Raw genomic sequence first — 16,719 nt, 5'->3', positions numbered from 1 at the left:
CAGCCTTCTGTCATGACCTACCTGTCTCATCTCATGCAAGGGAGTCATGCACTGACACTGCAAATGGGATGCACAGGTTTCAAATGTGAAATGTTAACCATTCTTTAATCCCCAGTCATCATATTGTGAAGCCATGGCTATGGCCTAACTGGGAAAATGATCAGCCTGCAATACAGCAGGCTTCTATAGTCAGTACATGACTCATTTCACACAGATGCCAGTGATAGTGGTCATTTGTTCAGTGTCTTAGGTACTCTGCTGTCAGGTCACACCTCTGATTTTCATTTTGTTAAAAACAAGCTGGTACTCCTAGCTAGTGGGAGAGGCACTTGACCCACTGTCTCGCGCCAGCCATGGACAATGTTAGGGAGATTCTCCAGGATATCATCCACATTGTATACAGTCCAACAGTGACATATTTGTACAATGTAAAACACAATTGGAAGACCAATGAATGCATCATCACAATGCTTCATGTGGTACACTATGCCACTGGCCTCTCTGGCAGTTCGGGCTGGACTGTTCCCATTGGGTGCAGGGTAAATACTGATTTGCATATGGCTGGGTCCAAACTGGAATGGCACAGTGAGTACAAAAATGATGGATTTAAGCCCAGATCTTTGTACTGGGGTGAATGTATGACATTGTTCTGCATTCTGTCCATCAATTGTTCTTTTTGCACTGGCCTCTCCGGGTGCACCATCTGTATGGACTAGTAGTACAGAACCCCAACATCGCATGATTCCAGTCAACACTGTGCACCAATCCTGTCTAGAATACTTTACTTCAATCCACATCTTTGGGTGCCAAGTCTGCATGTCGGTTACGTGGTAGACACAATTTGCACACTTTGACAAGCTCTTGTTCACCATCAGGGTTTGTGAACTCACAAACTAAATTGGATGCACAGTTGATATCTATCCCAATGAAAGTAATGCATCATGCATATGGATGACCAGGCCACAAGTATGTATCATCAAGAGATTTTACACACCTGTAAACAGTTGTATATGTGAAACAAAAGTCATACATTTGAAGTGTAGCCTTGTTTTCGACATTGACCACATGTCTGTCAAAGATTGTCATGTGTAGTCACTGTAACAGAGTCTGACTGAGGAAATAGAAATTTTTAGGTAGTGTGACCCCCACTCGCACCCTATCCATGCACCCGTGCCCCATGTATGCCATGTAATTCCCTTCCCGTGTCTGCCATGATAATGCCTCTGCATTTCCGTCTAATGTTAGCATGCCAGTTAGTGGGCCCTCCATGTATAAAGTACCGATTCCGCATTAAGGCCTACGTTTCCAATGCATTTACATGGTGCACTTTTAAATATCGCAAAGCACACGTTTTCCACGTTTTTCTGGCCCAGTTGAGCCAGGCCCTGAATTGAGGCTCCGAGCCTCTTCTGTCTCAGAAAGCTGCAGTTTAGGTATGCATCCCTGACCTCTACCTTACTTCCTGCCCAGCTGAGCGGTGCCCGGCTCGGCCTGGCCTGCCTGCCAAGACGGTATTTTGCCTACAGTTATCTGTTCAACCTCCGCAAAAACACATTCCAGTCTAGTGAAATAGGTAAACATATTCCCGCCTGCAGAGCAAAGGGCCCGGCCTTCCTGTCTCCTTGCAAGTGATTTACTGAGCCTGTTGCCATGGTAGGCCCATGGCCTCCGTACATTGCATGAAGAACCATATGCACGCACTAGCATTTCAGTAATGAACGGCCTCTGCCCGCGAGAGACCTTTTACTTCAGACAATACATCCTCCAAACACAAGATATCAGATATGCTATAGGTGCAGGTCGTTCTGACATCCCAGACACCAGACTCCTCTACTAGTGCTAAAGTCAAGCCCCCAGCTCTCCCCAGTTACACGTCAATACCACGTCATGTTCAGTTGCGCGCGCATGTATGGTAAAGGTTTCTGCTGACCCTGCAAACTTTCTTTTTGCATCCACCCACTTATGACACTTCTGTGACTCATCTAGTGCACGCCTACGTGTACGCCTCCTTACACGCCTTCTTTTACGCCTATGTGTTCTTATCTCTCTCTTTTCACTTGTTACGCCTACTGTATTCATTGCAATTGTACAGTTTTACTATATATAATGTGTGATGTTAATAAAACGTTAGATATCCCTTCCTGAACCTTAGTGGTGATGGAACCTGATACTCAGTGACTCGAGTCAACTTAATTAAAGCCCGTATGACTCAGATACCACGGACTCTGCCTCTCATTTTATTTGAGCTATCCTTATTGTCATTTAATGTATAGAAAAATAGTCCAGGTAATTTTATTTACCACATAATCTGGCGCCCGAATAGGGACCCCTCCCCTTCCCCACGCGCCGGCGATGTAACGCAGGCCCCTGACCCCTTCTACAGCCGTGACGGACCCCTTTCTGTGCACACTCGCGGGTTTTCCTGCTAACTCCCTCAGGCCCACGGAGGAGACGGAGACTGCGACCAGGCATCCAGACGAGGCGGTGAGGAATGCGGAGAGTCCCGACCAGAGCCCAAGCCGAGAGAGCAAGGTCCGAGGTATCCGGAGGCCCACCTGTTCCAAGGCGCATGCGTAGTAGTAGCAGTCCGAAGCCGTAGCAGTCCAGTCCAGTATCGAGTTTCCGAGGCCTTCAGTTCTGCTTCCCGGTGAGTACCGTTGTTGGGAACGCATATAGACGGGTTCATTTATTTGTGCCCGGTCAAGACGGGTCTGGGTACACAGACCCGGTCCAGACGTGTCCATCTAGGTGGATACGGTATGACGTGTCTCTTTATGGGACCGGTATGTCTGTACTGTTTTAGCAGTGCATCCAGTAATCCAGTATTCTAGTGTTGTACTTCGAGATTTTCAGAATTGTGTTATTCTATGTACCAGGTAGTATCTGTCCGAAATGTTTTAATGTGTTTAATGTCGTGGTATGAATGATTGTTTGCAATTTATTACTGTGTTTATTGTGTTCACGTTCAAGTAAGTTCAAATATGCCGCTGTTTTCGAAATTACGTCAGATAGGAACCAGGAAAGGGATACTCAAAGAGGCAGTTCCCGTCCCGCCTAGGGATACTCCCGGACATTTTATGTACCATAAACATGGCTTAGATGCCATACTGTACTCAGATTTATGGGTTGACTACACAAAAGATCTGGAAGAGAAATATAGATGGCCTGTCTCAGGGACGTGGGATGCTGATTGCATCATGAGAGTAGAAGAAGCACTGTGGAAAAAGAAAGCCAGACAATCCCAGAAAGATGCCATAGAATTGTGGCGTAAAGAAGCGCATAGATGAACAGAGAAAGAATTCAGGAAAGCAGAGAAAAATAGAGAATCATCAGAGAAGGCCCAAGAAAAGGAATTACAAGAAGAAGGTGAACGAGTTAGAGCAGAACAATTAGACCGACAAAGAAATGCCCTTATTAAAGGCATGTATCCCCTTCTCGCCGAGGGCCTACCCAAGGCGACCCCGGAAGTACCCAGTAATTTGCCGCCCCCACTGGTTCCAACTAAACTCCGTCATAAACAGACCGCAGCGGACATTTTCCTTTCTTCCTATTTAGATGACGCTGCTCCAGAGTATGTAAATATACGTGTACCACCTACTAATCCTCCTCCTCAGCACCCTGTTGATAATACGACTTCCCCCATCGTTCCTCCTGTTACCAATCCCCCTCCCAATCCTTTTCTCCCAGCACCTGTAGTTCAGGATCAACCTACCATACCAGTGACAACGTTACCAGTAGCTACACTACCTGCTACACTACCAGCGACAGCACAGCCAGTAATGGTTGATGCAGGTCTAGGCGATCATAATTTAGGAGCAGCGGGAGGACCCCCCCTCACCCCGCCTCAGGTAAGACGAACATCACTACGAGAACTAGCATTACAGCGCACGCCAAAAGTAGCTACATACGCAGCCCTTAAACAGTACCTTACTGATTGCATATATGATCCAGTACCAGGTGAAGATCAAATGCTTGTATATTCATTACGTGTACGACGCGTTACAAACTATTTGAGTATTCTACCAGACATGAGGGAACATCTAGACAACATATATCACTTTATTAGAACGGGGGAGAGACCAGAAAGTATTTACGAGGCCATGGCACACAGGAAAGTGGAGATCCAAAATATGATCTTACAGCTTTTGATAAATTGTTTGATAAGGGAACAAGACCAGCCAGGTAAAAATAAAGACGAGATGAAAGTCCTGACAAAATGGAGTGACAACATAGCTGATGGTAAACATAGTAAACAGAGTTGTATAGAAGCCATGTACAGAAAGATTCGTAAAGAAATCCTCGACGTACACGAGAGGGAAAGGGCAGAGAGAGAAGCTGAGAAAGGGGATGATGAAGTCTCAGAAGACGATGATATAGAAATCGAGAACCCGGATAAAATAAATTACGTAGGTAGGGCGAGACCCTTTGATAGACCTATACGCCCAGAGTGTAAGAAACGTTTTGTTTCTCCCATACCAGAACAATGTTCTCTTGAACATCTATTCCAAGCCACTGACAAAGTACTGAAACAACGAGTAGGTTATAGTGAACTTAGTACCATGCATGAACAGGAACTAGCCCGGTCAGCGGTACAATGGGCTGGCAATACTAGCGTATATAAAGATGACATAGTAGCGCAAACATTTTTGAATCTTCCTCCGGAAGAACAGTGATTAGCTGGTATGTACATGATTCAACATCTCATTACATTGTACGAAAGTCAGCATTCTGATCCAGGTCCCCTATATAATATATTAGACGAGTTACTCCTAGGAAGATGGAGAGGCCTAGGTACCGATTTAATTAATGTCATTCTAGAACAGCGACACAAATACAGGACTTTCCTGACTCCACATTTCGTTCCTGTTCCACACCAAGAAAGGAAGACCTTTCACTTAGACAGACAGAATCCCTTACGAGAGGTTCATCCCGTTAGAGATAATGGAGGTACACTTCATCGAGTATACATTTACACACCCTTGACGAAAATGGAATTATTGGAAATGAAAAAATTAGTGCCCTGTCACGATAAAGATCCAGCAGGGTTCCACCGTGAATTAAAGGACATGCTCCGCATGGGAGAGTATACATATGCTGATACACTTAAAATGTTGAAAGTCCTGTTGCCTGCAGGTATTTACGAAAAACGTAAAGAAAAAGAATGGGAAGTGGGAGAGAAAAAGATTAGTTGGGCAGAATTAGAAGATGAAGAAAAGACACGAGTCCCTGGTACTGGCCTCGGGAGTAAAGCTAAAGAATTACCAGAATTATTAGTACAGGTCTTGCCGAGGCTATTGACAACTAAAAAGGAAGATTGGGATGCTATTTCTGCCTGCAAACAGAAACAAGATGAAGACACTAGTGATTTCTATTCTAGATTCGAAAAATGTTTCATTATAAATAGCGGCATAAAAACAAGTAGTGAATCGTATCCACATCTTTTTGTGACCAAATTAGTAGAGAATTCTTTACCGCAGGTTAAAAATAGAGTACTAAAGGTTGAGAGTACCTGGCAAGCTAATACCCCTTCCCAAATGTTACAAATGTTACAGTACCATCAGAACCGAATTAGAGAGGAGCAGGAACACGAAAAGAGACGTATGAAAGACACGAAAATGAAAGTATTAGTTGCCCAAACTGTTCCGGCAGCTGATGGTCAGAAAAAAGGCGCGCCACCGGTAAAAGGGACGTGCAACTATTGTAAACAGCCAGGTCACTATATAAATGAATGTGCCGTCCTGAAACACAATACAGCTACATGCAAGACGAAAGAAAGACCGCGTCCTCCTAGACAGGAACATATTCCGCAGAACACGCAACCTCCTCAGAACGCCCAACAGACAGTAGCCGTGCCCCAGCCCATAGCTGCCACACAACAACTTACACAGCAAATGTACCAGTATGCTCAGTCAGATTACCCGGATTACCAACAGTATTCATGAAACAGCCCAGAGAGGGAGGTTGGCTTGCCCCTTATCGAGGTTCCTGTAGATCAAGAGGGTCCCTATGTACATAGTCAGGTATTAGGGAAAGACAGAACATTTTTGATTGACATAGGGGCGAGCAGAACTACCATCAGTCATGACGAGGTTCAAGGGGCACCCCTCTCAGGCTCACGAAATATTTCCCTGGGATTTTCAGGAAAGCCTATTGTTAACGAAGTGTCAAAACCAGTTTCCCTAGAAGTTGGTCCATTGTCCCGTACTACAGACTTGTTACTTACGAAATCATGTCCAGAAAACTTGCTTGGTATAAAAACGTTGAAAGAACTAGGAGCAGTAATATGTTGTTCTCCGGAAGGAGTGAGATTGTTTTTAAGTGATTTTAAAGGACATTATGTGTTGAGAGATTTTGATCCAAGATTACAGAATGTACCACAGCATTTATGGGCGCAAGGTCCGACTGATGTAGGTTGCATGCACATTACACCGTACCGTGTTACTCTCAAACAAGGAGTTGTACTGCCCCGAATCCGACAATACAAGTTACCACCTGAGGCTGTAGCAGCCTTACTGAAAATTATTGACGACCTAATTGCACAAGGAGTGGTTGTAGAAACTGACTCCAATGTATGTAATTCTCCTATCATCCCGATTCTTAAACGAACTGACCCGAATGCACCACCGGTCTACAGACTGGTGATTGACCTTCGAGAATTAAACAAATGCATAATACCCCAGTACCCAGTGGTCCCAGACATTTCTTCTTTATTGACTGCCATTGATTCCGAAGCTGCGTTCTTCACTGTAATTGATCTCAAGAACGCCTTCTTTAGTGTCCCCATCCATCCGGAAAGCCAGTATCTTTTCGGATTCTGTTTAAATGGCCGAAGCTTCAAATTTGCACGTGCTCCTCAAGGGTTCACAGAAAGCCCTAGTATTTATAGTCAAGCTCTGAAACGACAACTAGACAGTATTCACATGCCTACTGACACTGCCCTACTCCAGTATGTTGACGATCTATTGATTACAGCACGGACAGAACGAGACTGCGAACGTGCATCACTGACAGTCTTGTATTTTTTGGCCGAAAAGGGGCATAAAGTGTCCCCTTCGAAGCTACAGTTCTGTGCCCAGCAAGTGGTATACCTTGGGCACTTTCTGTCCAAGAGGGGTAGACAGCTGACACCAGACCGCATTCAGTTAATTGCACATCTTCCACAGCCCAAGACACAAAAGGAAGTACGGGCCTTCATTGGCCTCACTTCTTACTGCAGACAATGGATTCCTCAGTACGCATATCTAGCCAAACCACTCATACAGTTGACAACATAGGAGGCAGCGACTTCGACTGTCCTCCCTTGGACTCAGGAACATACACTTGCTTTTGACGAATTGAAGAAAGCCCTATGTCAAGCACCTGTTTTAGCAACACCATGTTACAGCAAACCTTTTACAAGCACATACGAAAGTTACTGACACTATTTCCCAGGGTAACGACCTGGCAGATCGAACAGCCAAGCTTACAGCTCAGACTCATACAGACATTCCAGCTGACACGACAAAGACTGAAGTAACTCCACTGACGAATTGCATGACAGTCAGGGATCCCACACAAGATGTACTCGACATACAGACACATGCCACTCCGGACGAAATCAAGAAATGGACTGAACAAGGAGGGGTCCAGACAGATCAGGGATGGATGACGAAGGGGAAAGCCACATGGTTTCTCCCCGACTCTATGGTCCAAGTTATCATTAATACAGCACATAGTCCAGCACACTTAGGAGAAAAAGCCATGTTAGACAGCATACAGAACATTTGGTCCAACAAACATTTACGTGCAGCAGCAAAACAGAAAGTACGTACCTGTATGATCTGTTGTCAGTTCAATCCAGGCAAAGGCATTCCCGTGGAACAAGGTGGATTTCATCCTCCTGACCACCCTTTTGAAGTCCTCCAGATGGATTATATCCAGATGGACCGATGTCGAGGATTCAAGTATGTCCTCGTAGTTGTATGTGCCCTATCCAGATGGACAGAAGCGTACCCAGTCCCTAATTACACTGCCGTGACCACTGCCAAACAGTTGGTCCGTGAATTCTTCCCGCGATACGGCTTGCCCCGTGTCGTGTACTCAGATAATGGACAGCCATTCTCTTCTGAACTCATGAAACAAGTATCTCTCCTGTTAGGGTACCAGTGGAAGTTCCATTGCGTACGACATCCAGAGGCAGCTAGCCTCGTAGAGCGTCACAATCAGACTCTGAAAACACGACTAGCAAAGATCTGTGCAGAAAAAGGCGTAGATTGGATGGTAGCCTTGCTGGTTGCCCTCTTTTACATGCGTATGGTAGCTCATTCCAGAACCGGATTATCTCCTTATGAGGTTGTCTTCGGTAGACCCCCGAATATTTGGGGTACACCTATGCCTAGGAAAATAACTGACGTTGACAGTAATATGCTGACAGATTACCTGGCTTCCTTGATGTCTGCACTACTCTCTTGTCGTTCATAGGTTGCCGCCGCCTTTCCAGACAACACCCAGGTTAAGGACCACTCCATTGTCCCTGGTGATGTCGTGTTTGTAAGAAATTTCGACAGGTCAAGCCCCCTGGAGCCGCGTTGGAAGACACCGAAACTTGTTTTGTTAACAACGAGGACAGCGATAAAGGTGGAAGGACGTAAGGGCTGGATACATGCCCATCACGTCAAACGCTTCCACGGACTTGGCTCAGATTCCAAAGACTGTTTCGCGAAGGTTTCTGAGAACATTTCTGATAATGACACTAAACTCCCTTTGTTAGAGAAAACTCCGCAGCAGGAGTACAAAGCCAAACTTCGGTCTAGTAAGTCAGGCAGCGTTTAATTGTTTAAGTCCCCCTCGGGTGAAGCGGTTAGACAGGTTCCTGACATGTATGAGATAGACCCAAATAGTCAGAGAGATAGGCGAAATGAAAAGAGAGACAAATATTGCAAAAACCTACGTAGCAGATGTATTATCACTTTGATTATTATGTTTTTTCTGAGTATATCGATTATATGTATGAGCTTGACACTACATGTTTTCTTTCCTCCTCTTGGTTCACATGTACATTCCTCATTTAATGACACTGTAGAGCACACTTTCAGTGACCTGCCACCTCACAAATTATCCTATCGACTAGCACTGCGCAATAACACTTTTATCCGTATGTTACACCATTCTCATCAGACCAGCAATGTCACGAATTGCTGGGTATGTGGCCGACTCCCACCTTACCAGAAAATGAAGGGAGCTCTGCCCCTCTTTCCTTATCCGTTTTCGCGCAATGGTTCGTACGGGGCATGGTTTACTTTAATGTCCTCATTAGACAGTAAGTCCGCAATTTCCCAGGGCAATTGGATATGGGGGAACCTGAATACAGTCATGAATAAAGTATGTTTCCCAGACAAGGACGGTCTTCCCCAAAGGACTGGAACTGATCTAGAAAATGAAGTGTATGGATTAGGAAATTTTACCCTTAACCTCATGATTCTGAACGTTCAGTCCGAGACTAATTCGGACTTACCGTTTATAACAGTTTTACCAGTGAAAGGTGAATTATGCGTTAGAAAGAATGGTTCATTGCACCTAGGACACAGTGATTGTAATACTGTGATCGAATTCAGTGATAAAGGAAAGTCTTCTTTCAAAGCTTCCCGCCATTCTTATTTTATTTGTGGTCAGACAGCTTATGTACGTCTGCCATTAGATTGGGGTGAAACATGTTATATTGCGTTCCTATTGCCACCTGTTTTCCTAGCCCCATCTAATTATCATTGAGATTCCCATCTCGTACATGTAAGACATAAAAGGGAGATCGAGTCCCCAATTGTCGATCAGACTGAGACAGCGTGGGAGCAATATACAGATTTCAATAAAGGATTCTTTTTCTTTGTAGGTCCCGTCCAAAACAGTAAACTAATACGCAAATTAACCAGAACTTTGGAAGCAGTAGTGAATGAGACTACTTCTGCCTTAGGTAACCTGACCGAAGAACAGTCTGCTATGAGACTTGTTGTTCTTCAAAACCGCCTTGTCCTTGACGTCATCCTGGCCGATAGGGGCGGGGCTTGTAGAGTGATCGGCTCCAGTTGTTGTGTGTTTATTCCAAATAACGCACCATCAGTGTATGCAGCAATAACAAGGCTCCATAAAATAGCTCATCAAATACACCAGAATCCTGGCACCTGGACTTGGTCCGGTTGGCTCTGGAGTGTGATATCAGCCTGGGGATGGAAAGTACTGTCATTCCTAGGAATAATACTGCTCATATTATTCAGTTGTTGTCTCTGTCTGCAATGTGGGCCAGAGATTTGCGGCTTGTGCGCCACTGCTTGCATTCCCCATCCACGTTCACGTTCCCGTGCCCGAATGAAAAAAGACGAGCAAATTATGTTATACGAACAAATAGATGGTTTCATGAAAATAGATATATCCTAAAGGGCGCAGTAGGGGCCAAGGAGGGAATGAGGAAATAGAAATTTTTAGGTAGTGTGACCCCCACTCGCACCCTATCCATGCACCTGTGCCCCATGTATGTCATGTAATTCCCTTCCCGTGTCTGCCATGATAATGCCTCTGCATTTCCGTCTAATGTTAGCATGTCAGTTAGTGGGCCCTCCATGTATAAAGTACCGATTCCGCATTAAGGCCTACGTTTCCAATGCATTTACATGGTGCACTTTTAAATATCGCAAAGCACACGTTTTCCACGTTTTTCTGGCCCAGTTGAGCCAGGCCCTGAATTGAGGCTCCGAGCCTCTTCTGTCTCAGAAAGCTGCAGTTTAGGTATGCATCCCTGACCTCTACCTTACTTCCTGCCCAGCCGAGCGGTGCCCGGCTCGGCCTGGCCTGCCTGCCAAGACGGTATTTTGCCTACAGTTATCTGTTCAACCTCCGCAAAAACACATTCCAGTCTAGTGAAATAGGTAAACATATTCCCGCCTGTAGAGCAAAGGGCCCGGCCTTCCTGTCTCCTTGCAAGTGATTTACTGAGCCTGTTGCCATGGTAGGCTTATGGCCTCCGTACATTGCATGAAGAACCATATGCACGCACTAGCATTTCAGTAATGAACGGCCTCTGCCCGAGAGACCTTTTACTTCAGACAATACATCCTCCAAACACAAGATATCAGATATGCTATAGGTGCAGGTCGTTCTGACATCCCAGACACCAGACTCCTCTACTAGTGCTATAGTCAAGCCCCCAGCTCTCCCCAGTTACACGTCAATACCACGTCATGTTCAGTTGCGCGCGCATGTATGGTAAAGGTTTCTGCTGACCCTGCAAACTTTCTTTTTGCATCCACCCACTTATGACACTTCTGTGACTCATCTAGTGCACGCCTACGTGTACGCCTCCTTACACGCCTTCTTTTACGCCCATGTGTTCTTATCTCTCTCTTTTCACTTGTTACGCCTACTGTATTCATTGCAATTGTACAGTTTTACTATATATAATGTGTGATGTTAATAAAACGTTAGATATCCCTTCCTGAACCTTAGTGGTGATGGAACCCGATACTCAGTGACTCGAGTCAACTTAATTAAAGCCCGTATGACTCAGATACCACGGACTCTGCCTCTCATTTTATTTGAGCTATCCTTATTGTCATTTAATGTATAGAAAAATAGTCCCGGTAATTTTATAGATTATATCATTTTAATGGGGAAAATGGAATAACACTTACCAACATTTGATAGGCCAGTGTCACAGTTGCCAGGAATTGGCATACCTCTTCTTGGCCCATGGGATTATGCTGAGCATTACATCTGGGACATAAATCTGGCACAATGAGCAAGATGAACTCAACAAGGTATCCACATTAGTGTCACCTGCAGTCAGTATGTATAGCATTGGCATTGTAGGAGCCACATTTCAGTTGTGATACCAAATGTAGTAAGCTTCTAGGCCCTGTTAAGTTGACATAATAAACACTGCACAAGATGCTTGCACTTTCCTCTAGCTTCAGAGAAACAGCTTTAGTAACGCCAGGCTTGCTCGAAAACAAGATACGTGACAAGGGAAGATGCACGCTTAGGCACAAACATTTTAGCATATCTCATTTCACAATATGTTTCTGGTCATTAATATGATGTTGCAATTATTAACTGGAAAAGCACCAGACATATCTTACATTACAGTGGAAAGCTGCAGAAGCTGCCGGCTTGTGTCACCTGGTCAGCAACAGTATGTTTCGGACCTTAAATGGTATACAACTGTTTAGGCCCTTGCTAATTGGTCAAATGAACTATGCTTAATTTGTGCTACATATGTTATGATGCTGCATCCTTTGCGGTTTGGGCCTATAAAAACTGTCAGACATGTCACCTCTTTGTTCATTCAGTGACTTTGCTGATGTCTCCATGTTGCACGTTAATCCACTGTTTGTTGGTCTCCAATAAACCTTGCTATCTTATGTGCTGACAGAGAGTCGTATGTGTGGAATCATTTATTATTTCTTCTTTCAGCTTCTACATTTGGTGGAGAATGCCGCTTCCAGACCACTGACGATTTCACAGACTGGCTACTGGACTTTGGCTTCCATCTGAGTGCTGGGACCTGAGGTTCGATAACTTTTGCGTTAATCCTCCTCTCTCCTCCTCCTCCCTTGGATGCTGGGGGACTGTCTGCCCTTAATTTGACTTTGCCTTGTCTCTGGCTCCTGCTTTTTTCTCTCTTTCTCAACACATTTGTATGACCCTCAGTTAACAGCTCTCCATTGTGCTTCACTCTCCCTCTCCATCTGCCTTTCCTTTTCTTATGCCTGGGATCGTTTGCCTGTGCCCTGGCGACATATATATCTTATGTTTCCACAGCTTGTGGGAAATACCAATGGCTATAATTGTGGCTATACTTATCCCTTTCTTCTGTGCCCTCTTCGTTGCTCTCATAATTTATTTCTCGTTCTGTCATCATTCGACTGAAGACTGTACTCCTGTCTAATGTCAGCACTTGCTAACGAGGGCGGACCGACATTCTCCTCTTGTTCCGTGCATGCCTCTTGATCTCTGACATTGCTGCCGATCTCTGTCAGAATTCTTTACATGTGCAATTTTGCTCTACCATTCCTGGTCCGGATACCCTCCCCACCTGGCCGGTGACGGCGTCCTTCTGCAAGTTCTCTGCACGCAGTGACTTCCTGGTGCCAGGCAGCACCTAGCTGATGGTGTACCAAGGAGGGTGACCTGCTGCACCCCCTGTCTTGCTAGCAGAGAGTCCCCGGCCGATGGGGGTGGAGGATCTTCACAGCTACTTCCCATTGACTGGAACAGAGTTCGGTACGCTTTGCCAGACTCAACAGAAACTGGTAAGTCTTGAGTGGGGGTTTTAAATACTCCAGTTTGGGTTGTAGCAGGTAGTATTTTAGAGCTGTGGCAGTTTTGCTCCCCAGGTTTAGGTGGTGGTGGTAATTGCACCCCTGTCATTGCACATCCTACTTGTGTTGGAACAATATTGGGAAGGCTGTGGCCAGTTGGGCTGCCCCTCTTGTGGTTGCAACAGTTTCTTAGGGCACCAGTTCATAGGGTCCATGAACTCAGGTCTGAGTCCAGCCAACCCACCTCCGTGCCACTGGACCCGGGTACCCAGTGGGGCTCTGTCTCCTACTGGACACCAGAGGTAGTCTCCAGCTGTGCCTAGGGAGTTTCATTGATTCCCCGCCTGTGCAGGAGAATCAATCAGTGGGCGGAGTTGTGACGAGCCCAGCTCATCATGAGCACAGCTCCTCTGTGCCTCATGAAGAGCTGGGCTCGTCACGAGCACCGCGGCCCCCACCCCTCCACCCCACGCCGTGGGGGAATTACCCCTGCGGCAAAGGGGTTAATATTCACCCTGGATTGCACAATACCTCCCCTTTGCATCCTGCACCCGATGTCCTTTGACATAACAATAATATTGTTCCTATTTCCCTTGTTACTTTTCTGGGATTAGTGTAATAACACTGCACATAGTTACAGCACACAGAATCTCTGATTGCGCTGAGCGCAGGGTCACCAGAATCTGTTTTATGTTTTATGTGTTTGTCTGCACTGTACGTAGAGTTCACCATCCTGCACTGTACTTGATTGCCTGGCCCCCCTTGTGCAGCCAGAGTACCTTCAGTTCCGCATAGCCGCCCCTTCCGCCCAATTATGGGATACTGGAAGATTGCATGGAGACAAAATTAGTAATCTTTCTTCTAAAATACTTTCCTGTCACCTTTCATTCTGTTCATGGAACGCCAGTAATAAGCACCCAGAACTCTCTCTCATTCCTACTTATGAACGCTTGGGTGAACTTGAATCAATTGACCTGTCTATTTGCCTGACGAATGGCTCCCTCTGCTATCACAAAATCTGGAGAGTGGCTGAGAAGTATATGATAGTGTTTGTTTACCTACTGTGTTGTCTGTTCATAGTATAGCGCAAGACCCCAGCCATCTGTCTGGTGTGTCTGAACTGTCCCTGAACTGCAAGGAAGGTTAGCGCTTGCGCTTCACACACTTTCCACACTCATATCTCGCAATGAGAAACACACTCTGCAAAAATAATTTAGACAGCAGTCAGCCAGCCCCCCTAAAGACCCTCCAGCATACAATGTGGCCCTTAGCTAAGGACTTCACTCCATACTATTTATACATAAATGGCATGACCAGACAGCTAGGAGACCGGACTTGCAGTTCCCGCGTCAGGGAACGTACAACATCAAAAAGTTGTCATATTTGAGACAAATGTTGAAATCAAAAGGCAAAAAGATACGACCAACAGAATGGGAATCATTTTTTCAATGGGATTTCGTTCTGCGTGACAAACACCCAACTAATGATGTAAAATCGAAACCCCACCGAGAATTATCATAGGTCATAAATAAGGTGCTAAATGAGATAAGTAAGCAGAAAATAAATGAGGATTAGAGAAAAGTGCAAATGGATATTGTTGGAGTATACCCATGCATACCGGTAGAGAAAGAAAAGCAGGGAGAAAAGGAAGATAAGGGGGACGACGAGGACGCAGTGCTAGAAGACCTTCTAATGGGGCGGATAAGATCCACTACAGTCTCAGACTCCGCTCCCACAGAAAAAGACTCTGAGCTAACCCAGCAGCAAAAGACAGATGCTGTAGCCTTAGCACACAAACTTATCAATGAAGAAGCTACCAAAATTTACTTGGACACTCTCCAAGACATTGCTGTTCTGTAGCTAAAGAGGACAGAGGCAGTCAATGCCGCCAGAAAATATTGTGATGAGAAAAGACAGGTGAGGCTCAATGTACACAGAGATACATAATGCAACCAAGACTAATAGGCCGCAAATGGCTACAACAATTACACAATACATCAGCAGACGACACTATGTCATTAACACAGTGGCAGTGCCTGGTTTGAGAAGTTTGTACATACATAGTGCAAACAGTCCATGACATTGGATTACTAGAACAGGCAGTAGGAGGGTCTCAACAGCCTGCACCACAGAATAGGCGCAACAGTTTAAGTAAACCAAATAGTGCTACTCCATCCTCACACGGCTCTCCCTCAACACAGAAGAGACTACTGAAGTCAGACACAGCCAAATGCCAGGATTTACTACAACAGGTGGTGGGAGGAACACTAGCAGTAGAAGACTTCACAAAACACCACAACAGACCATACCTAGAAAAAGTCCTGTCACTAGCACGAGCACAGTTAATGGAAAAGGGCCCCCAAGCCCACAATGCTAATATCCAAATAGCAAAGACCCCAGGCCCAGATACTACAGGTATACTTCCACCACTACATGCACAGTATGAATGGGATATAGCGAAGCTTAGCATCACAGACTCGGACCTGCAAACATACAAAGAGGAAGACATGACAGACAGACTACAATATGCGGTTCACAAACTGCAACAGTGGCTGCAGCTGCTGAACACATTTGCGGTGCTGGAAGTAGTCCACACCCTCACCCCTCACACAGGAAAACCAGCAACATCAACAGCTGCCCCACCAGCACTCATAATGCCCCTTCGAGAAATACCACCTCCACCAGGCAGTAAAGGTAATGAACTAGCATATGTCAATGTGCCCCCTGTCTAGACAAGACATTATGGGCCTCATTTATGAGAAATGATGCATTGCTGCATGAAAGCAGTGATGCGGCACTTCTCAGTGCGCCCTCCTTGCGACATGATTGGTGCGTCATATTTATAATATGACACATCATTTCGCAAGGAATTACAGATACGTCAGTATTTCTGACGTATCTGTAGGCGCAAAGGTGACGCATTGCTGGAGTGTGTCACAAAAGTGACGCAACTCCAGCAATGTGTACTTTCACATGGGCAAGTCCCATGTTGTTAGTGCCTGCGTCAGTTTTACTCCTGTCATGAAGCAGGCGTAAGATTTTGACGCATTAGTGGCCAACAAATGGCGCAGTGAAATCTTATAGATTTCACTGCGTGACTTCCATGACCCTTTCTTGCGTCAAAACGCTACCCTTGCATACATTACACCTGGCGCAGGTATAATGTGGAGCAGGGGTTTACAAAGTGACGCATCTACCTAGATGCGTCACTTTGTAAATATGGCGCAACAAGGCACTTTTTTTACGCCACTGGTGCGCCACAAAAAGTGATGCACCGGCGGCATAAAAGTGATGCACAGCCTCATAAATGAGGCCCTATGTGCTTAATGAAAGACTTTCCCAAGCTCAGAGAAGAGCCAAGGAAATGGTATGCTGAGCTAGACAGGATCAAAAAAACACGAAAAGTGCCTACACCATTCTTACTTTCAGAAAA

The sequence above is a fragment of the Lissotriton vulgaris genome, chromosome 2_1, assembly GCF_964263255.1.
Source record: "Lissotriton vulgaris chromosome 2_1, aLisVul1.2, whole genome shotgun sequence".
NCBI lineage: Eukaryota > Metazoa > Chordata > Amphibia > Caudata > Salamandridae > Lissotriton > Lissotriton vulgaris.
This window is presented reverse-complemented; position numbering follows the sequence as displayed.